This window comes from Aquarana catesbeiana, linkage group LG02, assembly GCF_042186555.1.
Source record: "Aquarana catesbeiana isolate 2022-GZ linkage group LG02, ASM4218655v1, whole genome shotgun sequence".
Taxonomy (NCBI): Eukaryota; Metazoa; Chordata; class Amphibia; order Anura; family Ranidae; genus Aquarana; species Aquarana catesbeiana.
This window is the reverse complement of record NC_133325.1, coordinates 536023404-536050477: the sequence shown is the minus strand read 5'-3', so window position 1 is coordinate 536050477 and position 27074 is coordinate 536023404. Positions and strand designations below refer to the sequence as shown.

At 44.4% G+C, this 27074-nt stretch overlaps 1 protein-coding gene and 1 pseudogene across 4 annotated transcripts in view; one reads left to right on the top strand and one right to left on the bottom strand.

Moving 5' to 3' along the window:
• The window catches only part of SLC6A17 (solute carrier family 6 member 17), a 1431819-nt gene that overhangs the window by 410768 nt on the left and 993977 nt on the right, over nucleotides 1-27074 (bottom strand). The window lies entirely within an intron of this gene.
• Nucleotides 635-2215, top strand: LOC141129849 (posterior protein-like; annotated as a pseudogene).

Here is a 27074-nt window from a genome sequence, read left to right as displayed (position 1 = left end):
TATATATGTTAAACATTTATTGTATTGCTAATGCAAATTGGTAGCTGGTCAAGTGTCCTGGCGAGTAAAGGGCTGATCACCCTTGGTTAGAGATTGACAGGGATTACCGTACATCTTTGAGGAAAAAGTGGGAGAAATATAAATAGTTATTTTTAATTTTTAATTTTTTTTTTTTTATTTTTTTATTTTTACCCACGTGAGAGTGAAATAGCTCTCTGTTCCAATAGAAGTTCAATGTGGCCTGCCACCTAACAGGCAGGCATTGATTAAGAGTCTGCCTTGTGTCTAAGAATGTGCCTTGTGTCTTGTAGGCTGTAGAACTACAAGTAACAAGGTAGTTTTTAACGGCTTTATATCTGTTTTTTTTGTTGTTTATCTGTGTGCATTGTAAGCAACTGTTGTAAAAACAGGTAAGACAACTTCAGTGTAGGCTAAGGTGCAAATTAGCATATCAATGGATATTCCCCAGAAAGCATGTGGTAATCCTAAAAGCCGCATAGAACCTACAGGACAGAAGTGCTCAGATACAAGGCAGCCGATAATGCCACAGTAAGTGTGGTGAGTCTTTTCTATGGATATGCAAAAGTTTATTGTTTTGAATGATATCAGGTAAAAGTGGTAATGAATGAGGAATATTGAATGCTAGAAGAGCAATTTGTTTTTCTTTCCAATGAGTTGTAAGAGCTAACGATAATTGAGTTTGGTTTATTACTCAGTGTAGTGTTGGAACGTTAGTAAAATAGAATTGTGTATTGTGTGGATTGTATGTTTGTGAAATGGAACTTGTGTATACATATTTTAAAAAGTACGTTTCTGCCAGTTATCATTCATGTGCAGATGAACCTCTTAAAAGCCAGTGTAAGGTACTATTGTCTCAGTGTCAGCAACATAATAGAAGATTGGGTAAACAGCTAAAAAAGAAAGTTAAAAAAGAAAGGTTGGCAAATGAAATTGCAGTGTTAATTAAATATATATCTGAGCAAATGGAGGGGAAGTGGGAAGCAGAGAGGAGACGTCTCGGGGAGGACATAGAGGAAATCAGTGAAAACCTTCTAAAGATTGCAACAGCCTCCAGTAGTGAGATGGATGAATTGTGGCTAAATCAGGCAATTTGTCAGAAAGAAACAGTGAGCTACAAGAACAGCTTCAGAGGTGCAGCATGGACTGTGGTATGAAGAGCAAACTTTTAGAGTCATTGCGAATAAAGTTGTCAGAGATGGAAGAGTTGGTCTTTAGATAGAAAATTAGCAAATGCACACTCCCAGCTTCGTAATAAAGAGCAATGTATAGTATCGCTCAATGAGCACGAAGGAACTTGCCAATTGGCCAATATCTGCACAGTCAATGAGGAGAAGGGCTGTGATGAAACACAGTCTGCTATTGCACCCACTGCTTCGAAGCAGAATAACAGTTTGACAGTTTGATTACAATCCAAGAGAGACTTACTTTGTGCCAGATTCTGGGTGAATTTAATGCCCTGGAATCACCAGTGAGTCTGTCCAATAAATTTGAGGCTCTAGTCCTTAAATTTCATTTGAATAATGAGGATGCATGTTCTCTTCTGAAAGCATGGCTACCAGGACCTTTGGCAGGCCAGTTATCTGCACAGGTTAATGATAACTTAGCAGAGTTGCGGAGGAAAGAGTTGCAGCGTATTGTGGACAGTCGTGATAATGATATGAGTGATTTACAACAAATGAAATTTAGGAGAGGAGATGACCCAATATTGTTCTGCGGTGAGTATCTTGCATTGTATACGAAAGTGTTCAACTGTCCTGACTTATTGGAGGATGATACAAGTTTCATATACTCAATGGCCAATAAGTGTTATGTAAGCTATCCCACTAGAATGGCTCTGAGGAATGCTAAATCGTACCAAAATGTTGTCAATATCCTGCGGGACTTCTGTCAAGAGTCCAGTGATAGGGAATATGGGTCAAAGGCAGGTGTATCCGTAATAAGCAGAGGTACAGGAAGGCAGAGAGAGTTCAGCCATTCTAAATGGAATAGACATGGACATAGATTTTGTAAAGCCCTTAACATTGCTAGCATAGAGCAGGAAACCCCAGAAATACAGGTATCTGCAACGAAAACCCCCACCCAGGACAGGGACAGCATAGCGCAAAGGCCTGATATGAAAGATAGCAGCCAGGACAGATCACACAGTTCTGAAGAAGAGATGAGAAATGACAGTCCACACCAGGGGCATTGCTAGGTCTGAAAAATATCTGGGGCTAGAGCCCTTAGCAGCGGTCACCAACCTGGGGGGGGCACGCCGGGCAAAGGAAGGCTGGTGTTGGCGTTTCAATCATCATGCACCATGGTTGATATGGTGTCAGGGTAATCGAAGCGCATTGTTTCTATTGCTATATTGTCACTTGCCATGCCAGCCAGTGCCACCAAATGTGCATTCTTGCTGCATTGGTGGCAGGCTGGCAGCACTGGCCCATTTAGTGAGGGCAGGAGAGCGGAGATGCGGGGCAGGCAGTGAGAGATGATGTAATCTCTCTGCTCCCCACCACACCTCTGACATTGAAGAGGCCCACGCTGTGAGGGCAGAAGAGTGCTGATGAGTGGCAGGCAGTGAGAGATGACGTTATCTCTCTGCTCCCCGCCACACATCGCTCCCACATTGAAGTCCCGACTGTGAGAGCAGAAGAGTGGTGACAGGCGGGTGGAGAGAGATGATGTCATCTCTGCTCATCCGCCCGCTCGTCTCCAGGGCTGGACTGGGACAAAAATTTGCCCCTGGACTTCATCCAGACCGGCCAACTTTGACAGGTCTCACCCATGCCGGATCTTCTGGTCCCCCTTGCTCCTGTGGTCCCCCTGTGCTGCTCTGGTCCCCCGCGTGCTCCTCTGGTCCCCCGCGTGCTCCTCTGGTCCCCCGCATGCTCCTCTGGTCCCCCGCGTGCTGCGCTGGTCCCTCTGTGCTCCTCTGGTCCCCCGCATGCTCCTCTGTTCTCCCGCGTGCAGCTCTGGTCCCCCCCTGCTTCAATGTTCCCCCACATGCTTCTGCATTTCTCTCCTGATCTTCTGGTCCCCCTTGCTCCTGTCCACATGCTTCTGCATTCCTCTCCTGATCTTCTGATCCCCCTTGCTCCTGTGGTCCCCCTGTGCTGCGCTGGTCCCCCGCGTGCTGCCCCGGTCCCCCATGTGCTCCGCTGGTCCCCCATGTGCTGTGTGCTGCGCTGGTCCCTGTTGGGAGGTTGGTAGAGAGTGTGATAGTACAGGACAGAAATCTGTCATTGGTTCTGGCGTGCACGCAGCGGCAGGCGGAATTATCAACAAGCATTAAGCTGATTGTACAGTCTCTGTATGAGAGGCAGAGGCCTGATGAGTTAGCATCACCGCTCAGTAAGACTTTGCCAAACACATCGCTTACACTGATCCAAAGTGGTGGTAGAATGCCTGGATGGGCTGTACCAGTTTGGATTGTGAAAGGTGTTATGCTGTACAGAAGTGCAGACTCGGTCTGTATATTTGGTGGCATCAATGGGCTTACTGACTGAGGATTCTATCTTGTTGCATTTGAGGCTAACTTACCCACATGTGATCAGAGAAGATGGAAGCAGGAGGCAGATTGATACTTCCCTCGGTCGGAAGCATGACCATGATGTCCTTTGTATGCCAGGTCAATACATGGTGGTGAACGAAAAATGTTGGGAAGATATTTCACTCTGTGTTCGGGATGGAGAGATCATTGCTGGAAAGGAAGCACCTGGGTATTATTTGGGACATAGACAAGTTTGTTTCTTTGTCCTAAAGAATACTGATGTAACGTTAGTCATGGAACTAGAGGGTTCCTTGAACCTAACCATAGGTAGAGGTGCATGGTATACCCTGGGCATGTTCTCTTAAATCCAGGCACAGGGATGGAATTGTGTGGGTTTTGTCAATGTTGCAGATTTATATGTGTTGTTATACTCAATATTTATATAGAAGGGTCTCCCATTTGTCTATGCAAGTTGAGGGATGAAGTGACGGTAGGGTCTCTGCGTACAAGTTAGAGACTTTGCTGCCAAGTCAGAGCCCTGACATGCCAAAAGTGTGGTAGGAAAGGCCATTGTGAGCAAATCCCGACCCGTATCTACAGTGAGGAGTTATAGGAGGTTGGGAGCGGGATGCATAATTGGATGGGACACATATGTATATATTATGGTGATGGGTTAAATCATGTCATGTTATAGTGTGATAAAGGTGTATTTTAGGCTTGTAACATAGGCGAAAGGCCCTCCTTGAGACTCTATATCTGAAAGCTGGTTAAGATGCTGCTCTGGGTGTGTGCTGGTGAATGGTGAGTGTATGGACACCCCTTGCCTGTATTATACCCCTTCACGAAGATGTCAGAAAGAAGATACAGAATGGTGACATGGAAGCTGTCACGGAAGAATGATGTTGGTGTATTACCCAGTAGCAAAGCGGCATGTGTTGGGAAACACAGCACGTTAGGATCGTCATGGACTGTTCCACAGGAGCTGGTTCTGAGGCCTATGTTGAGAGGCGCAACATGCCTTAAGACATTTATGGACTTTTCCATAGGGGCTGTTTCTGAAGCATATGTTGAGAAACGCAACATGGTAAAACAGTAAGGACTGTTCCATAGGTACTGGTTCAGAAACACATGTTGGGGAGAAAACAGTTATGGACTGTTCAATAAGAGCTGTGTCTGAAGAAGGGTGGTATGCGTCCTTTAGGCGCAAATCGGAATATGTTGGATAGCGACGTGGTTTAATATCTTACTTCTGGTATTTCACTTCCTGGTTGACACAGCCAGGTAGGAATGAAACACATCAAAGCTTTGTAGTCAGAAGAACAATGGCTTGGCTCAAGCCCACCTGTTGGGATATGTGTGATTACAAGCTTCAAAGAGACCACTGCTGCCAAGATGTCTATGGAAATTTGACACAGGGCTAATAATGATGATTCATGGACAAACGCTGCCCCTAGGGGACAATACAGCATGCTTCCAGATAGAATGGGCAGACATTTGCAGGAATACCTCTCGGCAATATCTATTGAATGGAAGGCAAATGGGGGTGGCTACGAGTGGACGTGTATGTTTGAATGAAACGAGCACACACTCAGGCAATTCTGTCTCTATGCCCCTTGCTCTCTCTGCTGGTGTTGGTCTGTGCAAGCCTCATGTGGCTCGGCCATCTCGAGGCCTTGCTCTGGGTGCTGGTTTGAGCCTAAACTTCATGCAGCACCAAGCTCTCGTTTTCAACATCTTGAGACTGACCAGCCAAGGATGTGATAAGTATATTCTTGTATTACTAGTTTGAGTGTTGTTATATGTTGTAGAGATATGCTGTTTAGTATAATGTGTTCTGATTGTAAGCTATGTAACATTGCAATACCCTTTAAATACTTTTATGCTAGTTTCCTAATTCCTTGGGAAATAAATAAGACTTTATTACTTATAAATTGTGTGTTTGCTTTCATAGCTAACCTTGTATTATTGTGATATTAACAGTAACATGTGGTCAGAGTTTTAATAGACTAACTAGTTATAGGGACTAGACAAATTAATACACAGATATAATATTAATTATTATATCGGTTACTTCAGTAACTAATTTGTTACTTTCAATAATGATTTCCATACACTTTCTAGACCTGGAAAACATTAAGGAAAATAACAAATTAGTTACAAAAACTAATTTTAAAGCGACAGATAGGAATCCATATATTCCACATAACAGCTGCCATCATAAGCCGTGGTTGGTCAACATACCAAGGGGACAGTTTCTCAGGACCAAAATAAACTGTACCTCCATAAGTGATTATGAGGAATAGTCATAATAGCTGGCAAGCAAATTTACTATGAAGGGTTATGACCATGACTTTGTTGATAAGAAAAGACAGGAGGTGGGAAACATGGAAAGATACACATTGTTAGTTAATAAACCAGCACAGTATAGACAGGAATTAATCCTTGCTTTAGTAATGGATTTTAATCTTCAGCACAAACAGGTCAATAGAATTATCAGTAAATATTGGAATGTATTAAAACTTGATGAGATTCTAAAACCACGCACCCTGGATAAGCCAAGGTTTATATACAAGCGAGCCACCAACCTAAGAGAAAAACTGGTCAAGAATGTAGTAGATCCCCAGTAACCAAGACTATGACATTATTTAATAGAAATGTTTTTTTCTCCTGTGGCAGATGTTATAGCTGCAGAGCGGCCACGAGCAATATCAAGAAAAGTGATAAGTTCATTAATAGCCATAAAGGAAAGAAATATACACTTAGGGACTTTGTGTCATGTAATACAGAGGGGGTAGTTTATGCCCTACAATGCCCATGTGACATGATATATGTAGGCAGATCAAAAAGGGCAATGCATGTAAGAATTAAAGAACATGCTTATCAAATAGTAAAAGGAAAAAAGGAAGATTCCCTATACCATCACTTCAGGACGGTACAAAACAGACAAGTGTCAGGAATGAAATTTTGGGGCCTAGAAAAATATAAAAAACATTGAAGGGGCAGTCACCGTGTCAGGACACTTAGCCAAAGAGAATCCTGGTGGGTATATGAACTGGGCACTTTGGCGCCCAGAGGACTGAACAAGGAATTTGACCTTAATTGTTTCCTGGCTAATTTTTTATTTTTATTCTTATAATTATTTTTTAATAATTTCTGCTGGTAATGTTATCTCAGTGGGTTTACGGTTGAAGCCAGCAGGATTAGAGCGATGATGGATACTTACCTTTTTATCATATATTCTATTACCTTGTAGGAATTATTTGTTTATATCTTATTAATTTCATTTATTAATTTTTAATATTTTTAAATGTCACATATACAACCAATTATGAATGATGTTTGTGATTCTGCCTTATATGTTAAGGCTGGGCTGCAATTTTATATATTTTATATACAGTGGAACCTCGGATTACGAGCATAACCCATTCCAGGAGTATGCTCGTAATCCAATGTACTCGCATATCAAAGCGAGTTTTCCCAAAATAATTTGTTCCGCATTGACTTCAATGGGATGCAATACCGCATGCGGCCAGAGGCGGGGGGCGCCGGAGAGCCTCGGAAACGACCGAAAAAGCCCGAAGGACACTTCGGCGGACCTCGGACAGACTCTGTTCACGAGCCTTTTCATGGTTTGCCAAGGTCAGCCGAACTGTCCTCGGGCCTTTCCGTGCATTTCCGAACGGCACCGATCAGCGACTTTCGGCTCTGCTCAGCTCCGGCGCCCCTCACCTCAGGCCAAAAGCAGTACTGCACACGGCTTTTGGCCTGAATCCTGCTCGTTTTGCGAGACAACACTCGCAAACCGAATTAGGAATTTTAGAAATAGAGAGCTTGGTTTGTGAAACGCTCGTTAACCGCGTTACTCGCAAACCGAGGTTCCACCGTAGCTTACATATTTTTTGATATTTCTGTTAGTATAGCATTGATAAGTGTAGTTATTGAGCAGTCACTTATAGATATAGGATGGTTGTTACCAGTATTAGGTTCCCCAGCAATATTAGCTGTTAGCGCAAGACAGATCTAAATCCTTGTTGTTTTCATAAATTACCACTAGGTGTCACCCTTTTGAATTATAGGCACCTCATGTGTATGTGTGAACATGGTGATCTAAAGCACATGGATATCATGCTTACACGTGCATTACTTAATAAGGATTCTGCCTTGGTCTATTTAAATTGGGGGGTGCTAGATTTTGAACAGTATATTAACTGTTGTGATATCATACCAGGGGGGTCACCAGACTGCCGCCGTTCTCCAATTGATAATGACGGGCTACAAGAAAATGGCGGCGATCGGTGACTCAATCTATCTATAACAGTGAGCTACAAGAAAATGGCGGCGATCGCCGCTATATATAGTATGAAAAAAACATCAGCCAATCAGTATTCCGAGAGGAAGTCATGAGATTGTGACGAAACCGGTAGGAGGAGCTTGATCGACTGACGAGAGAGGTACCAGGAAGTGTTGCAGAGCTGGCATAGGACAGGGAGAACACTGTGAAAACCGGGGCTGCAGAACGGGACCACAGGTGACTCTATCACCCCTCAGCACTATAGCAATTTAAAGGCGATTTTTATTTATTTGAAATGTGAGTTGTATATATGTGGAGTTCTGTTTGCAATTAAAACTTTTTAAAATGTTATTATGCTATTGCATGCCTCTGTCATTTCCCGCATGTGATGTATATGAGGAGAGTCTCTGAACATACCAGAAGAAAATAGTGGCTTCTGAGCTGGGTTATTATAGGAAGGAGCAAGTGGCCTGCGTTCCATATAAGTGTCCCATAAACCTGCATAGGATAAAGGAAGTAAAGGAGGATCTCTGCAGGCTTTTGCTATCAATTACAGGCTTATTTTTTAAGCCCCTAAGGTGAGGGTACACCCGGTGGTGGTTGTATGCGCACCACATGAAGACACAATTATCACATGGTTGATGTTAATATGGACTTTTGCCGTTTAGTTTAAACACCTCATCGAGGATTAATTATAATTCACGGAGCACAAGCACTTTATTTTTACATATATGGATTGTTGCCATTTAGTTTAAAAATCTCATTGAGGACTGAGTGCATATCACAGAGCACGAACACTTTATTTATATATTCCTTTTATATGTTGTTACGTTTTAGACATTTATATTATATAGTCTTTCACTGGATTTATATATTTGTATTAGCATTGTTTTATTTTATACATATTAGGGCTGCACAGTGTGTCATATATATAATTTAATAAAAGCTTCAAGATTGTCAGGATTTTTTACTCTTGCAAGCTCATCTTTTACTTGTTCAAAGAGTCCTTGATGGAACTGACTTTTTTGTGCTGCTGGATTCCAATTGGTATCAGAAATCAAACGTCAGAATTCAGTTGTGTACTCTGCAACAGAGCATCTACCCTGCTGTCATTTGTGCAACAAATAGTGCATCGGTTAGGAGCATCGAAAACTTGATTCATATTCATAGCAGCCACAAAAGAATTTTAATTATCCAGGGAGACAATGTCTTTTTCCACATAAGTGCAGGCCCAGGCTATGGCTTCCTCAGTCAGGAAGTTTATAATAAACAGCAGTTTTTTCCTGTCAGAAGCAAATGCAGCAGGTTGCATCTGAAAGTAAGAAAACCAAACAAACTAAAAAATTCAGAAAAAAAGACATCAATTGCAGCCTCACTGTGCCCATCAAACGCAGTCACTGTTCCATCAAATGCAGCCACTGTTCCATCAAATGCAGCCACTGTGCCATCAAATGCAGCCACTGTGCCCATCAAACGCAGCCACTGTGCCCATCAAACGCAGCCACTGTGCCCATCAAACGCAGCCACTGTGCCCATCAATTGCAGCCACTATGCCCATCAATTGTAGCCACTGTTTCATCAAATGCAGCCACTGTTTCATCAAATGCAGCCACTGTGCCCATCAAACGCAGCCACTGTGCCATCAAACGCAGCCACTGTGCCATCAAACGCAGCCACTGTGCCATCAAACGCAGCCACTGTGCCATCAAACGCAGCCACTGTGCCCCATCAATTGTAGCCACTGTGCCCCATAATACACAGCCACTGTGCCCTCAAACGCAGCCACTGTGCCCATCAAACACAGCCACTGTGCCCATCAAATGCTGCCACTGTGCCCACCAAAGCTGCCACTGTGCCAAATGCAGCCACTGTGCCCATCAATTGTAGCCACTGTGCCATCAAATGCAGCCACTGTGCCATCAAATATAGCCATTGTGCCATCAAATGCCACCACTGTACCCATCAAATGCTGCTACTGTGCCCATCAAATACCGCCACTGTGCCCATCAAATACCGCCACTGTGCCCTCAAATGCAGCCACTGTGCCCTCCACTGTGCCCAAACGCAGCCACTGTGCCCTCAAATGCAGCCACTGTGCCCAAATGCTGCCACTGTGCCCATCAAACGCTGCCACTGTGCCCATCAAACGCTGCCACTGTGCCCATCAAACGCTGCCACTGTGCCCATCAATTGTAGCCACTGTGCCATCAAACGCAGCCACTGTGCCATCAAATATAGCTATGGCTTCCTCAGTCAGGAAGTTTATAATAAACAGCAGTTTTTTCCTGTCAGAAGCAAATGCAGCAGGTTGCATCTGAAAGTAAGAAAACCAAAACAAACTAAAAAATTCAGAAAAAAAGACATCAATTGCAGCCTCACTGTGCCCATCAAACGCAGTCACTGTTCCATCAAATGCAGCCACTGTTCCATCAAATGCAGCCACTGTGCCATAAAATGCAGCCACTGTGCCATCAAATGCAGCCACTGTTCCATCAAATGCAGCCACTGTGCCATAAAATGCAGCCACTGTGCCATCAAATGCAGCCACTGTGCCCATCAAACGCAGCCACTGTGCCCATCAAACGCAGCCACTATGCCCATCAATTGTAGCCACTGTTTCATCAAATGCAGCCACTGTGCCCATCAAACGCAGCCACTGTGCCATCAAATGCAGCCACTGTGCCATCAAATGCAGCCACTGTGCCATCAAACGCAGCCACTGTGCCCCATCAATTGTAGCCACTGTGCCCCATAATACACAGCCACTGTGCCCTCAAACGCAGCCACTGTGCCCTCAAACGCAGCCACTGTGCCCATCAAACGCAGCCACTGTGCCCATCAAATGCTGCCACTGTGCCCACCAAAGCTGCCACTGTGCCAAACGCAGCCACTGTGCCATCAAATGCAGCCACTGTGCCATCAAATATAGCCATTGTGCCATCAAATGCCATCACTGTACCCATCAAATGCTGCTACTGTGCCCATCAAATACCGCCACTGTGCCCATCAAATACCGCCACTGTGCCCTCTAATGCAGCCACTGTGCCCTCAAACGCAGCCACTGTGCCCTCAAACGCAGCCACTGTGCCCTCCACTGTGCCCATCAAACGCAGCCACTGTGCCCTCAAATGCAGCCACTGTGCCCAAACGCTGCCACTGTGCCCATCAAACGCTGCCACTGTGCCCATCAAACGCTGCCACTGTGCCCATCAAACGCTGCCACTGTGCCCATCAAACGTTGCCACTGTGCCCATCAAATGCTGCCACTGTGCCCATCAATTGTAGCCACTGTGCCATCAAACGCAGCCACTGTGCCATCAAATATAGCCATTGTGCCATCAAATGCCACCACTGTACCCATCCAATGCAGCTACTGTGCCCATTAAATACTACCACTGTGCCCATAACACTGACATTATGTATTCAATAATTTTACCTGCTGCTGTCCTGGGGGTTTCCCTCGTGCTCCTCTCTCTCCTCCTCCTGACGTCACAGCCAGACCCCGCCCCGGTGCCGAAGGGAAGATTCGCAGTGGAGTGCGGAGGAGGGTAGGATAAGGCTCCACCTCCGCCAGTCACGGCCGTTTATGGGGGCATGAGTCACACGCCCCCCCACCCTCTGCCAAGCATGCCCATACACAGCAGCACCGCTACAGCAAGCCAGCCGCCGTGGGCTGCATGTGTGCGGGAGGCGGCCGCGGGAGCCGGGAATCGGGAAGACGGGTGCTTTCTCTCATGCGCCGCCCACCGCAAAGTGCCTCCCTAGGCCTAGGCCTTGTCAGCCTAGGTCAAAAAACAGTCCTGCATACATTCCTGAAAATTGCTGCTGCAATGCTGGGTGCTGTAAGGACTACCAGCTGGAAACCATAGGCAATCAAAGGGTAGAAATGTCATCAGCACACCAAGGATTCCTCCGAAGGAGCCAAAGCTTTATTCACATGGTCACACGATACACATACGGCATCATTTCAGAGCCAAGCAGGGCCCCTTCATCAGGCAAGTGACAAAGTGCAACACAGATCACCAAGTATATAACAAACAATCCATCAATCAGTGCAAACAATTGCGCCTAACCCCGCCCCCTGACATCAACATTGTGTCATAAACCTGCCATCACACTTATTTTAAATATGTGCTATAAACTGCCAAGAGTACAAATGCAATTGTTGAAAAAATAGCAATCAAAAACTACAGGAAGCATTACACCTATAGAGAAAGATACTGGTCACTTTATTATACACATTAAAATTGTATGTGTATAATAAATGAGCCTGCTAGCTATACTCAGCCATGGGCCGTACATGTATCCATGTTGCCTAGCTGCAGGGAGGTCTGTTATTTATCCCCCCCCCCCCCCCAATGCTGTGCACACTGAGGCGAAAGCAAAGTACTGCTAAAACACTCATGTGGCCCACATATAGCAACGTTGAACGCTGCAGTGGCCGCCAGACTGGATACAAGATGGGACCGTACTGAAGGGAGGTTAAAGCCATCTAGTGTACAAAAAGAAGAAAGTGCAAGTGTTGTGTGAGTACTGAGGAGGTATAGAAGGCAAAAGACACAGACAAGAATGCGGGAAATGAGAACAAAAGAGAAAGAACTACAGAGGAATTGAAAGAGAAAAAGAAGAATATATGGGAAAGTGTGTGACAAGAGGGGAGAAACTAGAAAAAAAATTTTTGAAAAGGAAATGAGAAAAAATGAAAAACAAAGAATAAGAAATGGATTATGGAAAAAGGAGGAATAATTAATAAAAATTAAAATAAAACAAAAAAAATAAAGACAAAAATTAAGAATAAATAATTAAAAAAAAAAAAATCTAAGAAATCAAACAAAAGAAGGAAGAACCTAAAAAAACTCAAAAATAATAATATAAAAAAAGAGTATATAAAAAAACAGAATATAAATGGGGACATACCAGGAGTCCAAATAAGACAGAAAGGGAAAAATGTAATGGAAGAGTGTAAGGGAAAAAATATAAGGGGAAAAAATATAAAAGGAAAAAATGTAAGGAAAAAAAGGGGGGCAGAGAGGGAACAGAACCTGATAAATGAACAAGTAGAGAAAAAGTAGGAGGAGAAAGGGGAAAGAAAGAAAAAGGGAAAAAGAAGTATGAAATAAAAGGAATGGATGGGAAAGTACAGGATCTATAGCAAAGAAATGTTAAATAGGAAGGAAGGCACTATTTACAAAGTTCGGTCCTGAGCTCATCCAACAACAAATCGTCTCAGCAAAGAAGCAGGTGAAGGACAAATTAGAGTTAAGGCCCTTGGGCTGTGTGATATTCATCTTTCAATATGTTTATTGATTTTTGAAAGAAGAACAAAAACATATGCAAACAGTCGTTTCATTGGCCCACATGGCCTTTGATCTTAGAGCATAACAGTTACAAACATTAACGTATAGAACAGTTGACATTATCACTAATCCAAAGGTTAGAAGACAACATAGAAAAATAAATCAGGCAAAGTTGGTCCGAGGAGGGAAGATCTCTATCACTATGGGTATGTTACTTCACCGCCTGCCCAAAGATATAAGGACCCCAAACTGAGGTACTGTAACTATCGGGATGCTCAGGGCAGACAGACATCTGCCCCAAAAGAGATCCGGCGCACCACCCCTATGGGATCTAACTGTGGATGTGCCTTGCCCCTCATGGGTCCCAAACCTGCCTACCCCAGCCTCTTAATGAACTAGTCAACTTGGTGCGTATTCAGCTTCCTATGGGAGGGGTGTAAGTGACCCACCTCACAGAAGTAAACTTTTCGAGTAGGGAGAGCATAGAGTAAGGAATAGGAGCAGGGAGTTCCTGTGAGAGAGAGTAAGGGGAGAGTAAGAATGAAGGAGAGTGTAGAAGACCAGGAGTGTTCTATCCTCTATTTGTGATGCCCGGGCAGAGGAAAATATTGCAGTACGATGCCCAGGATTCCCATATAGCTTAAAATTTTCCTAGTTTGTCCTGTAGTTTCGCAACTATGTGCTCTTTCCGACATGATCTGGGATATTTTCCTTTTGGCTGCCTAAATGATATGGTGGTTTTTTTCCAAGCCCCTGCGAGCGTAATCTTAGCTCCCAGGAGGATGAAAAAAGACAGAGCTTGCATGTGTTTGGAGACCATCGGGATTTTGCAATTTAAGTGGGCTATGGTGGGAATCTTGGGAGATTGTAATGTCTGTTAACTTCCTCAGCGTAAAAAATACCTTGTCCCAGTAAGAACTGATTCGGGGACAGGTCCACCAGATGTGGAAAATTGTGCCCTCCAGCTTGCATCCTCTAAAACATAGGGAGGAAGCCTCTGGGTAGATCATTGCCAATCTGGAGGGGATGTAGTGCCACCTAGTTAATAGCTTAACATTAGCTTCGATCAGGGAGATATTCAAGATACCTTTATAGGAATGTTGGAAGACTTGAGACCATACATTTTGGTCCCACGAATGCCCTGTGTCCATCTCCCAGGCCCGGGCATAGGGGGGGATGTTTTCCTTACATGCCAAGGAGGAGTAGATCAAGGAGATACCTCCCCTCTGATCCATAATATTGGAGCACCATTGTTCGTACAGAGTGGCTTTAGGGGGTTCGTTCCTATCTTCCCAGATAGAATTGAGAAAGTGTACAATTTGAGAGAATCGGAATATCTAAGAGTTGGCCATTTCTAGTTTATTTGTGCAGTATCCCAGATTAATGGGGCCTGTCAGGGTGAAGAAGAAGAGTCCGATGCGGAATAGGTCTTTATTTATCCACCAGCAAAACGCTTGGATGTTCATGCCTGGGAGGAAGGATGGATTGTGGAAGATCTGCAAGAATGGATGCATGGAAAAAAGCAGTAAATCTTGTTTATGAAGTGTGTTGCACAGTGCAACTGAGTGAGAAAGAGTAGGGGACATAACAGGCAGGCTGTAAATCAAGTCATTCCACAGGAGGTAGTACAGCATGTTCAAGGGGGCTGCTTGCCTCTCCATGGAAACCCAGTCTGGTTTAGGTCTCCTAGAGTAAACTATTGAGATTTGGGTTAGTTGGGCCTCTCCATGGAAACCCAGTCTGGTTTAGGTCTCCTAGAGTAAACTATTGAGATTTGGGTTAGTTGGGCCGCCTGGTAATATCACCACGGGTTAGGAAGGGCTAGACTCCCCTGTGATTTTACCAGGTAAAGAATCTCTTTGGCACACCTATAGCCCTTTTTTCCACCCAGATAAAGCGAATTATTTATGATTGAAGTCCTAGGAGAAGTTGTTTTTTTGATAGGTATTGGGAAGGACCTAAACAAATATAACATTCGCGGTAGGAGGGTCATTTTTTTTCCCCAATATTTATGGACCTGACTGTATGTTAACTTTTAGACCAGAGACTAAGCCAAACTTCCGGAGTACTTTGTAGACGTTAGGGGTGGACGTTAAGGGGGAGGTAAGAAATAGAAGGAGATTATCCACAAACAACGCGCATTTGTTCTCCTGTTCTCTGCAGAGAACTCCTTTGATACCAGCGTTAGTTCTGATCGCGATAGCCAGAGTTTTAATGGCTATCGCGAAAATCAAAGGGAAAGTGGGCATCCTTGTCTGGTACCTTTACTGATAACAAAGGTCTCAGAGTATCTGCCTAATAAGCAGACCTGGGCGCTAGGCGATGAATTAAGAGAATGGATGATACCTAGAAAGTTTGGCCCGAATCCCCATCTCTCCAAAATGTAATAGATACAGTCAGGTCCATAAATATTGGGACATCGACACAATTGTAATCTTTTTTGGCTCTATACACCACCACAATGGATTTGAAATGAAGCAAACAAGATGTGCTTTAACTGCAGACTGTCAGCTTTAATTTGAGGGTATTTACATCCAAATTAGGTGAACAGTGTAGGAATTACAACAGTTTGTATATGTGCCTCCCACTTTTTAAGGGACCAAAAGTAATGGGACAATTGGCTGCTCAGCTGTTCAATGGCCAGGTGTGTGTTATTCCCTCTTTTTCCCATTTACAAGGAGCAGATAAAAGGTCCAGAGTTAATTTCAAGTGTGCTATTTGCATTTGGAATCTGTTGCTGTCAACTCTCAATATAAGATCCAAAGAGCTGTCACTATTAGTGAAGCAAGCCATCATTAGGCTGGAAAACAAAACAAACCCATCAGAGAGACAGCAAAAACATTAGGTGTGGCCAAATCAACTGTTTGGAACATCCTTAAAAAGAAAGAATGCACCGGTGAGCTCAGCAACACCAAAAGACCCGGAAGACCATGGAAAACAACTGTAGTGGATGACCAAAGAATTCTTTCCCTTGTCCCTTGTGAAGAAAACACCCTTTACAACAGTTGGCCAGATCAAGAACACTCTCCAGGAGGTAGGTGTATGTGTGTCAAAGTCAACAATCAAGAGAAGACTTCACCAGAGTGAATACAGAGGGTTCACTACAAGATGTAAACCATTGGTGAGCCTCAAAAACAGGAAGGCCAGATTAGAGTTTGCCAAACAACAACTAAAAAAGCCTTCACAGTTCTGGAACAACATCCTATGGACAGATAAGACCAAGATCAACTTGTACCAGAGTGATGGGAAGAGAAAAGTATGGAGAAGGAAAGGAATTGCTCAGGATCCAAAGCATACCACCTCATCAGTGAAGCATGGTGGTGGTAGTGTCATGGCGTGGGCATGTATGGCTGCCAGTGGAACTGGTTCTCTTGTATTTATTGATGATGTGACTGCTGACAAAAGCAGCAGGATGAATTCTGAAGTTTTTCGGGCAATATTATCTGCTCATTTTCAGCAAAATGCTTCAGAACTCATTGGACGGCGCTTCACAGTGCAGATGGACAATGACCTGAAGAATACTGTGAAAGCAACCAAAGAGTTTTTTTAAGGGAAAGAAGTGGAATGTTATGCAATGGCCAAGTCAATCACCTGACCTGAATCCGATTGAGCATGCATTTCACCTGCTGAAGACAAAACTGAAGGGAAAATGCCCCAAGAACAAGCAGGAACTGAAGACAGTTGCAGTAGAGCCCTGGCAGAGCATCACCAGGGATGAAACCCAGTGTCTGGTGATGTCTATGCGTTCCAGACTTCAGGCTGTAACTGACTGCAAAGGATTTGCAGCCAAGTATTAAAAAGTGAAAGTTTGATGGATGATTGTTAATCTGTCTCATTACTTTTGGTCCCTTAAAAAGTGGGAGGCACATATACAAACTGTTGTAATTCCTACACCGTTTACCTGATTTGGATGTAAATACCCTCAAATTAAAGCTGAAAGTCTGCAGTTAAAGCACACCTTGTTCATTTTATTTCAAATCCATTGTGGTGGTGTATAGAGCCAAAAAGATTAGAATTGTGTCAATGTCCCAATATTTATGGACCTGAGTGTATATGGCCAAGATACCGAGTTGAAAGCTTTTTGTAAGTCTATCGAGAGGAGGATAATTTACAATATTTTGTTGCGCTAGGGGACGACAGCTATGGATAGGGGTGAGCAATATACAAAGGGATAGTAAGTTATATAAAAAAACAAAGAATAGCCAATTAAAAGATATCAATTTAAATAACAGTCATGTGTGAGTTACAATACATTTATATGATAAAAATAATGATAATAGAAAATAAAAAATGAAAAATTAAATATGAAAAATGGTAAAAAAAGTCCAGGGATGGTGCTGGGTTGATGAACAAAAGTCCAGGCATAAAAACTGGGATGAAATAAGTGGAGAGGGGGGGGGGGATGCAGAGTATAGGTCTATGACCTCAGGGGGAGAGATGCAGATACAAACACAGGAGGCAGCATGCTTGAAGGGCAGAATTCACCTTTGGAGGGAGATAAAAAGGAAGAAAAGCAGCGCCGACCTAGGTGTAGTACTGTAGCATAAACATTTATTACAGGTTGAAATGCACTCACTCAGAGTAAGGTAGATACAGGCACATCAAGTAAAAAATCCATCCGGGAAGCTGTGTGGTGGGCAGCAGGGCTCCACAAGGGGCGATCCTGAGTGCTGGAGTGTGTTACACTTGTCTCCTTGTCCTGTCTGACGGCGCAGGTGGTAACCAGTGTCACAGGCTGGGTTGAGACAGGCACAGCGTGGATCGTCTGTTAAATTGTATTTCCCGGGTATCAGTGACGCTGGGGGCGTGCACGCATTCGGAGCATGCGTGCTCCTTCATCAGGCATAGCGTCCATTAATTTCGGAAGAGGTATAAGAAGGGCGGGCGGGCCAATTGCATCATTGGCTCCGCCTACCTCGTATTAGGCTTAAGGGAACCATGGGAGGGGTGGACAGTGTTGAGGAACATGATGACAGAATAGGGGGTGGAGAGTGGAGGAGACAAGGAGGAAATAGCAAGGGAGGTGAAGAAGTGTGTGGAGAGAGGGGGGAGGGAGAGAACAGCATAGGGACGTGATAGCATGGATATGTGCTTATTAGAAGGCAGTTGCTGAAAGGTGGATGAGGACGGGATGAAGAGTGGGAGGGTGGGATGGGGTGATCTCATGGCAAAGGGATGACGAGGATAATATGTGGATAATATGTGGAAAAAAGGGAAAATTAGAAAATTGTAAAAATTAAAAAATAATCTAAGAAAAATCTATATATGTAGTAAAATAAAAATAAATGGGAGTGATGATGGGATGAAAATGGGAGAAATAGGAGGGGTTTTTTTTAAATGAAGGGAGTTGTGGGCTTATAAATGGGTAGGGAATTGTATATAATAAAATATGAAAAATGTGGAAAAGAAGGAATGTATATATAAAAATATACATATAAAGATATACATAAAAAAGATGTACATAAAAAAATATAAAAAATATATATAAAAAAAAAAAATGTATATAGAAAATGCATAAAAAACACATAAAAAACGCATAAAAAACATATACACATATATATATATATATATATATATATATATATATACACACATACATATATGCACATGCACATGCGTGGGTTTCTAGTGGGATATAGGGGTAGAACCTTAGAGTGGAAGAATTATAAAGGGGGGAATAGAAAGAGACAAAGGGGGGGCAAAGGGGAGGAGACACATCAGGGTATAGAGGGGTGTTATTGTTGGGGGGGAAGGGTGGTGGGGGAGATGTGGGGTGTGTGTTGAGGCTGTGAAAGAGGGGATCTGAGCATGATTGAGGATGGATTTTTAGAGGACTGGGTTGACTTCTATTTCTTCATTCAGGCCTCCAGGCGCAAGGGCGTCAAGGGTATATATCCAAAAAAGTTTCTCTTTCACATAGACTTTTGAAACTCTGTTTATGCTACAGTACTACACTTAGGTCGGCGCTGCTTTTCTTCCTTTTTATCGAGAGGAGGAAACTCCTTTATAGAGGGCTGCCATACCATTGGGAGTTGAGCAATGAGATAATGCCAACCGCTCTCCTGATCTGGTCCGGGCCCTGTCTCCCGGGCATGAAGCCCACCTGGTCTTTGTGGATGTATGTAGCGATGAAACTCGCTAGTCTGTTCGCTAAAACTTTTGTCATTACCTTTAGATCATTATTGATATGCGAGATCGGACGGCAGTTGCTGACTTCACTTGCATCGTTCCCTGGTTTGGGGATGACAGAGATATATGCAGAATTGAGGTCTCTACCTAAGGGGGCTCCCTCCCTGAGAGAGTTAAACAACCGTGTTAGATAGGGTGCTAGTCAAGCACCAAACGTTTTGTAGTTTCAGGTTGAGAATCCATCGGGGCTTGAGGATGAGCATAATTTGAGCGACTTAAATATTTCTAAGACCTCCCCAGAGGAGAAGGGGCCCTCTAGGAGGTTTTTGTGGCATTGGGCTGTCGAAGGGATAGGAACGTCAGTGAAGAAAGCATTCCTGACTATAGGAGAGGATCGGCTTTGTAAAGGTTTGAGTAAAACTTTAGGAAGGAGTCCATTATTTTAGTTGGGTTCTGAGTAAGGTCACCTGCTGGGGTTCCAATTTTTGGGAAAGCTAAAGTGCGTTGTTTGGTCACAAGTCTGGAGCCAATTCTATCTCTTTGGGAATAGAATCTAGCTCCAGTCCATCTGAGATGTTTCTTTGCAGCTGTTGTGAGGGTTATATTAAGGTTAGTTCGGGTTATATCAAGCTGGGCTAAGGTTTTAGATGTAGAGTTTCATTTGTGGGCCTTGGCTAGGGAGCGAAATTCCTCTGTGCCCCTCTGCAGGTCTGCTATATGTTGCCGCTTTAGCTTGGAGGAGAGCTGAGTAAGCTTATCTCTCATAACTGTTTTGTGAGCAGCCCACAGAGTTGCGGGGGAAACTGAGTCATTGTCGTTTTCAATAAAGTAGTCCTTCAAGGTTTGTTCCAAGATTGTACATTGTATTGGGTCGCTTAGCAATGCTTCGTAGAGTAGCCATTTGAATGGGCCTTCTGAGCCTGGTGACTGTTGGGTAAGTAATGTTACAATAGAGTGGTCTGAAAGGGCAGTATCTTTAATTTTGGACGTTAGGGTCAGCGGGATGGATGTGGATTGTGTAAATATGTGGTCTATCCTGGCATAAGTATTGTGGGGTGCTGAGAAGTGGGTATAATCCTTCATGTGGGGGTTGAGTTCCCTCCAGATATCTATCAGTCCTGCCAAGTGCAGCAGGTGTGCAATTTTCAAACTCTTTTTAGAGGGGCGTTTGGATCTGGACATCCCTTTAGCCATTTTCTCTAGGGAGAGGTCAAAAGCCACATTGGAGTCTCCCCCAATAATTACTGTGCCCTTGAAGTGTTGTCGCGGGAAGCATATTAGTGATTAAAAGAACTTCGCTTGGCCCTTGTTTGGGGTGTAGTAAGAGATAAAGGTGTAGGTCTCACCGTCTATAGTGCCTGACACTAAGATGTAGCGGATTAGGGGATCGATGATTTCCTCCGTCTCAGAAAAGTTTATGTGTTTGGAGAAGCATATGGCTACTCCTTTTGTTTTGTTATCCGTGTTTGTGAGGAAGAATTGTGGGTAGCGTTGGTGTAGGAAGGTGGACCTAAATGTAGCAGGAAAGTGGGTTTCTTGTAGGAGTAAGATATCAGAACTCATGGTTTGGTACAGTTGGAACAACTTCCGAGGTTTGATCGCCGAGTTGGGTCCCTGTGCGTTATGAGAAATTAATTTTAAGGTGGGTGTTGGGGGTTTTGAGTTAGCCATAGATCAGAGGGCAGGATATCTCGATGACATTGACTTCAATCCTCCTGTAGCTCACCAATCGCAGAGTTGAATCCGGACAGTGCAGCCATTCAGCAGTATGATCCATCGCCCAGGCCTTGGAGCGGAGAGTATGGAGACTCCTAGAGAACCTAAAGAGAGTCAAAGTAAAAGCAGAAAAGGAAAAAGAGAAGAGAGGAATAAGTATAAGCGGATACAAGCAAACATCTGTTGGGGCTAGGAACCCAGGATAGGAATGGACCTGCCAATTCCCACCCCATAACCAGAGAGATCTGAAGTGCCCTGAAATCAGGGTCTTCGTATCGTCTCTGGGAGGTGAACATGTTTACCATAGAGACTAGAGGAGATGCACTGCGTCTACTTTGGTCCTCCCGCTGGGAAGAAACATTAACGGTGTAAACTAAACAGAACACCCAACAGATAATTATGCTAGAACTAGCAAACCTATACTGAGACCCCCCGTCTGAACCAACTTCCCTCACCAGGGATCCACGAGGCTTACGGAAATCCCTAAGAGAAGTTTTTCCCGTCGAGGAGATTCCTCCCAAATTTTACAGCATTGGGGAGCTAAACTATACAAATTTCGGCCACAGGCCATTTATTACCTAAACATGCAGCAGGGCTCGAGGGCTCCTGAAGTAAGAATAGCAGTTCAACACATAATTGTGGTTGATAGACTTCGTATTGGAGAGTTTATGACATATTTCAGTGAGAGCGCAATGGGAGAAAAACAAAATGGTTAAAGGGTTAGCAACCAGTGAAAAACAGTGAAAAACAATTGGGCTTTGTTCCAAGCCCCTTCTCCCTTGCCCTCCCCCCAGGAAGAAGACAGACAGATCCCCCTTCCCATAACGGTAAAGGAAGAGGAACTGTTCATGGTTAGGTCGGGGACCCTGGGGAGAAAAAAGGGGGAAAAACTGGTGAAAAACAATTCAAAACAAGGTCTCTGGCATGATAGTCCGAGCAGTCTATTCATGGCGGTAGTGACTCCTTAGACCTCTTGGAGTGTTGTGTCAGCCAGGTGGGTTGTAGAGGGCTTGCTGGAGGTGGACATTTCGATGATGAGGAGGGTCCCTTGTTGAGTGAAGGTGGTTGGAGTTCTTGCGATATCAAACCCAGGTGAAGCAATAGGCGCTCACCCTCCATGAAAGACGAAAATCCAAAGCCTTTATTGCGATAGGAAAAGTTCAGGTGGAGTGGGAATGACCATCTGTAGGATATCTCTTTCTGTTGCAGGACTTGGAGGAGCGGTTTAAGTGATCTCCACTTCTGCACCATATAGGGTGAGAGGTCAGCAAAGACCTGGACTGTATGTCCCTGTGCAGTGAGGTTATCAGCTGCTCTAGATCTTCTCATCACTTCTCTTTGACAGAGTAAAAATGAGGCTTAACTATAATGTCCCTGGGGAGGCTGTCTGAGCGAGGGGGTTGCAAGGCTCTATGGGCCCTGTCAAGTTCCAGGTGGTGTTCGGAAATGTCTGGAATGAGACCTTTGATGAGGGCCCGAATTGCTGGTTAGACATCTTTCACTGATTCAGGGAGTCCCCTTATCCTGAAGTTATATCGTCTGGATCTATTTTCCAGGTCGTCGATTTTGGATAGTGCGGTTTCTAGTTGGTCCTGGATATCTTGAATTCTGTCAGAGTTTTGATTGAATCTGGCTACAGATTGATTGGCCTTTTTTTCAATGACTTCAATCCTTATGCCCAGTTGCTGCAGGTCCGTGTGAATAGAGAAGTGATTTGGTCAGCGTTTAGTACCAAACTTCTGGACAGCATCTGGGAGAAGGCTGCCATCATAGAGGGAAAGTCGGTGGGTACGGGAGAGGTGTTGTAGGCTTCCCCCTCACAAGTGTTTGGGCCTGCTAAGGGATTATGTCATGGTTATGCAGTAATGTTTGTCTGTCAGCTTACCTCTCCATCTGTTCAGATTAAGAGGCCAGCCACTCTCACCTGGCTGCTCAAGTAATCTATCCTCAAAGCATGGCTCCAACCCAGCCCCTATCAAGGAACTCTATATTAAACTGTGCATGCAAGCCAGCTCTGCTGATCAATATTGTGTGATTTGGCTTCCGTGTGCTCATTGCTCTGTGTCCTACGTCTGATCCTGTTTACCAATCTTGGCTTGTTCTTGACTATCCCTGCTGGCTTGTGACCCTGACCTTTTGGCATGTTCTCTGTCTATCCTTGTCTGCTAGTTGCCCTGACCTTTGGCTTATCTCCTTACTATCACTTGTTGTCCTGGGCTGCTGCTTCATCTCTGTCCTCCTGTAGCCTACCGTGAGCATGAGCTGGGAGACCCTGGGGGCCGTGACCTGGAGTCAGATGCAGCGCAGTCCATCCTCGCCACTAGAGACTTTAGTGAACACTTGCTGGCTCTTAGACTCTGCACCCTGGGGAATCTTATGCTCTAGCTCCCAGTGGGATCCATGTTGGTGCTCCAGTGGACCTGTCTTCCTGAACCACCCAGAGTTCCATCCACAGCAGTCAGCCATAGGGTCCACTACCTTAGCTGTGCACTCCAACGGTGTGCATCTGTCACCTGGACTCAGGTGACCTGACAGATAATTCATAGGTGTCATAGGGAGCCCATCTATCGACGTTCCTATCAGCGATTCTGTGGATGTGGGGGAGGGTGCCACCATGTGTGGGAGACTCACTGTGCCCAGTGGGGATGGAGGAGCTGTGTCCTGGTCAGCTATGGACTCTTCTGCCTTAGCGTCTTTCCCTCATGGAGCGATGGCCACCATCTTGGCATAGCTGAGTGGGTCAGCGGCAGAGGTCAGTTGGCGAGAGAGGTCCCTCCTGACCGAGCCAATGGTCATCGGTGGAGTCCTGGTATGTTCCCTTCATAATTAGGCTTGGAGCAGGTCTCGGGCGAGTGTCCTGAAGGCTACACTGGGTGTTAATGGACCAGAGCGACGCGGAGCATTAGAAGGTTAACGTGTTGCGGTCACCCCCTCTTACCAGGCGATCAACATGTTCAATTACCATACCCCTAGGTTCATGTACCTGATGTTTTTCATCATAAAATGTACAGCCACTGGTTTGGTGAGGTCAATAGGAGTATCATTCGCTGTCTTAGCCAAGGCAGTCCTGAAGTCACTCCTGTGTCTCTGAAATCTCCACTTGCAGGGGCAATAGTCTTACCAACGTATATCAGTGAACATGGGCATTTCAAAAGGTATACACAATATTCGGTGTTTCAGTTAACACAATTGCGTATCTGGTAAGGCTTGCCGCTATGAGGAGTGTAAAAGTTTCTCTGCATATTAAGCAGTTGCAACACCTGTAACAGCCCCGTTTCTGTGACAGCCTGGTGACCGATTTAGCATACTTCGATCTGGGGTCTACCTGGACTAATAAGCCACATAAAGACTTTTCCCGTTTGTGAACAAGTATTGTTCTTCACTACTTCAGATCAGTCATCAAGGTATCAGCTTCAAGAATGTTAAGGTCGCGTGTGGTTGTTGTTTTTAGAGGTCCTACAGTTGGCCATGGTGGCTGTAGTCAGGACTTGATCCAACACTGAAGTGGGATACCCACGTTTCAAAAATTTTTGATACATTAATATCCAGCTGACATTTTTTAATGTAACCTATGGAGCAGATGCGTAGGACTCTCTTGAACTGGGAGATAGGTAGGCTGTTTAAAATGTGCTTGCGGTGTGCGCTCCAGTAGTGGAGCAAGGTGTTTCTGTCTGTTGGTTTTTAAAAAATGGTATTAGTGACCCATCTACATTCGTGATCATTACATCAAGATAGGTGATGCTATGTGTAGAAATCTCTGGATTAAAAACAATGCCAGGGAAAATCCCATTCAAATAATTAACAAATGCCAAGAAGTCAGGTTCACTGCCATCCCAAATCAGGAAACTATCATCAATGTATCTAAACCAACACCTAACATGGTCAGAGAAAACGGTGCATGCATAAATGTCACATTCCTCTGTGTATTCAATATATAAACTAGCAAATGAGGGTGCTGCAGAGCTGCCCATACCCGTGCCATGTATTTGGGCATATTTAGTACCCTTGAATGCAAAAAATTATTTTCCAATACAAAATGTAAACTTCCCAGTGTGCATGCATGTGGCCTCAAGGACAGACGTGCTCTGAATGAGCTCCGTGCACCGCCGGCCGAAAGTGGCAATAGTCAGCAACGGGAGCACGAACGGATGCCTGATTCCAGCAAGCCAGACACCTACCTCAGGTGATGCAGCGGCAGACGGCAGGTCAGCGTAAAAAACAGCCCTATAAACAGGGAAATCAGAGCGGAGCTCCATGCCACACACCTCCCCAGGACAGATGGAGTCTTCCAAGTTGGCGCCGAGGCAGGGAGAACCACGAGCCGGCCTGGGTCCTTCTCAGGGCCAAACATACCTCACTGTTCATAAGCAGAAGTCTGTGTCTACATGGGACCCCTTCTCCTCCCAGTCATCAGGAAAGCAGGAGGCAGAACAGCAGGGTGAGTCCTTCTCCTTACCCCATCACCCGAAACTCCTATAGGCACACATGAGCCTGCTCACTCCCCAGTGTCCCCTATGGACAGAAATATGGCAGAGATGGCAGATTTGATATTCAGCAAACCCAGCCCTGACAGGGACCTGCCACATCACAACCAGCCTCCTACACAATGGACACAGTGTTTCTAGTTCTCTTTTCTGCAATGCTTCAACAGGAGCTTTCCAAAGCCTGCTCCATTATCACAACTGATCTCAAGTGTGACATCCAAAGTATTGGAGAAAGATTTGATACGATTGATTCCAAGGTTGACAGCACAGTTGCAAGGGTTAATCAAAATTCTACCATGATTTCTGAGCTTTAGAATAGATTAGAAAATGCCTACAATAAAATTAAAGATCTGGAGAACAGATCAAGCTGCTATAATGTATGCATAAGAGGGCTCCCAGAAACCCACACCGACTTGGAGGGAGCCATGCTGGAATTAATGAAGATACTTATTCCTGATTTGTCCCCTCACCAGATGGAAGTTGATAGGATCCACCATGCTCTGACTGCCCCCAGATCTGATGGCCTGCTGTAGGACATAATAGCTAAACCACACTATTATCGAAAAAAAGGAGAAGCTGATGTTTGAAGCTAGAAACAGACAGGACCGGTCACTGTTTGGTGTACCTGTCCAGCTCTTCATGGATATGGTCCCATCTACAGTCCAGAAACAGAGAACCATTAAGCCTCTATTACAGCAGCTAATGAATCGACAGATAAAGTACAGATGGGCTTTCCCATTCAAATTGTCATTTACCTTCAAAGTAAAATCCCACACTTTTTCTACATTTCAAGATGGAGAAGATTTGCTGTTGGAGTCGGGGATTATATCTCGTGCACCTCAGGCAACCTCACCTCCGCGACAGGTGAATCGTCCCCTTTCGCCACTCTGGTCGATCGATCCTCAGCCAAGATAATCACCAATCGCCTGATTTCTTAATGGCTCCATCCCCTCTTTGCGCTGAGGTGCCATCTTTTGTTCCCTTAGGGCTGAATTTAACCTGTTGATGATAGTGGGCTTACCACTATCATACCAGTTTGACATTCCCTATAAAGTGGATTGTGGATTTTGATATATTTTTTTTTTTATTACCCTTTATTTTATATGGCCTTATTACCAGTTGGCTGCGTTAATCTAATATTGGCTAACTTACTAATATGACTTCTTGCTCCTATTTTAGCATTATGGACTTTGGGTCGGGGTGTACACGCATGCCCCTCTAGTGAGCTCACCTTCCTCGGATGGAGAGGCTAACTTTTTTTTTTTATATCCCGAGCATTGCTCCCGGGTTGGGTTTTGACCCATTATTGCTGGTTCTGCTTAATGTTTATTATGCTTATTTACTTAGTACTTATTTACTTTTTCCTTTTCCTATCCCGCCACTGGACTATGGCTCCATGCTCTGCCCTTGTTAATCTGAACTGGAGGCCTATGGGGACTAGGATTTCTCATCCTAGGGATCTGACTCATGAATGCTTAGAACAAGGTTAGTGTGCTCTGCCTTACCACGATGGCTAATATATATCCTACAAAATACTCTAAGACCTCAGCCCCCAGATATCTTAGTGCCACAGTACTATTTGTCCTCTGGTCCTGAGAAAAAAGGAGGGGTGGCGATGTGTTTTTAAAGAACATCCCTTTTACCCCATTACCATAATTAAA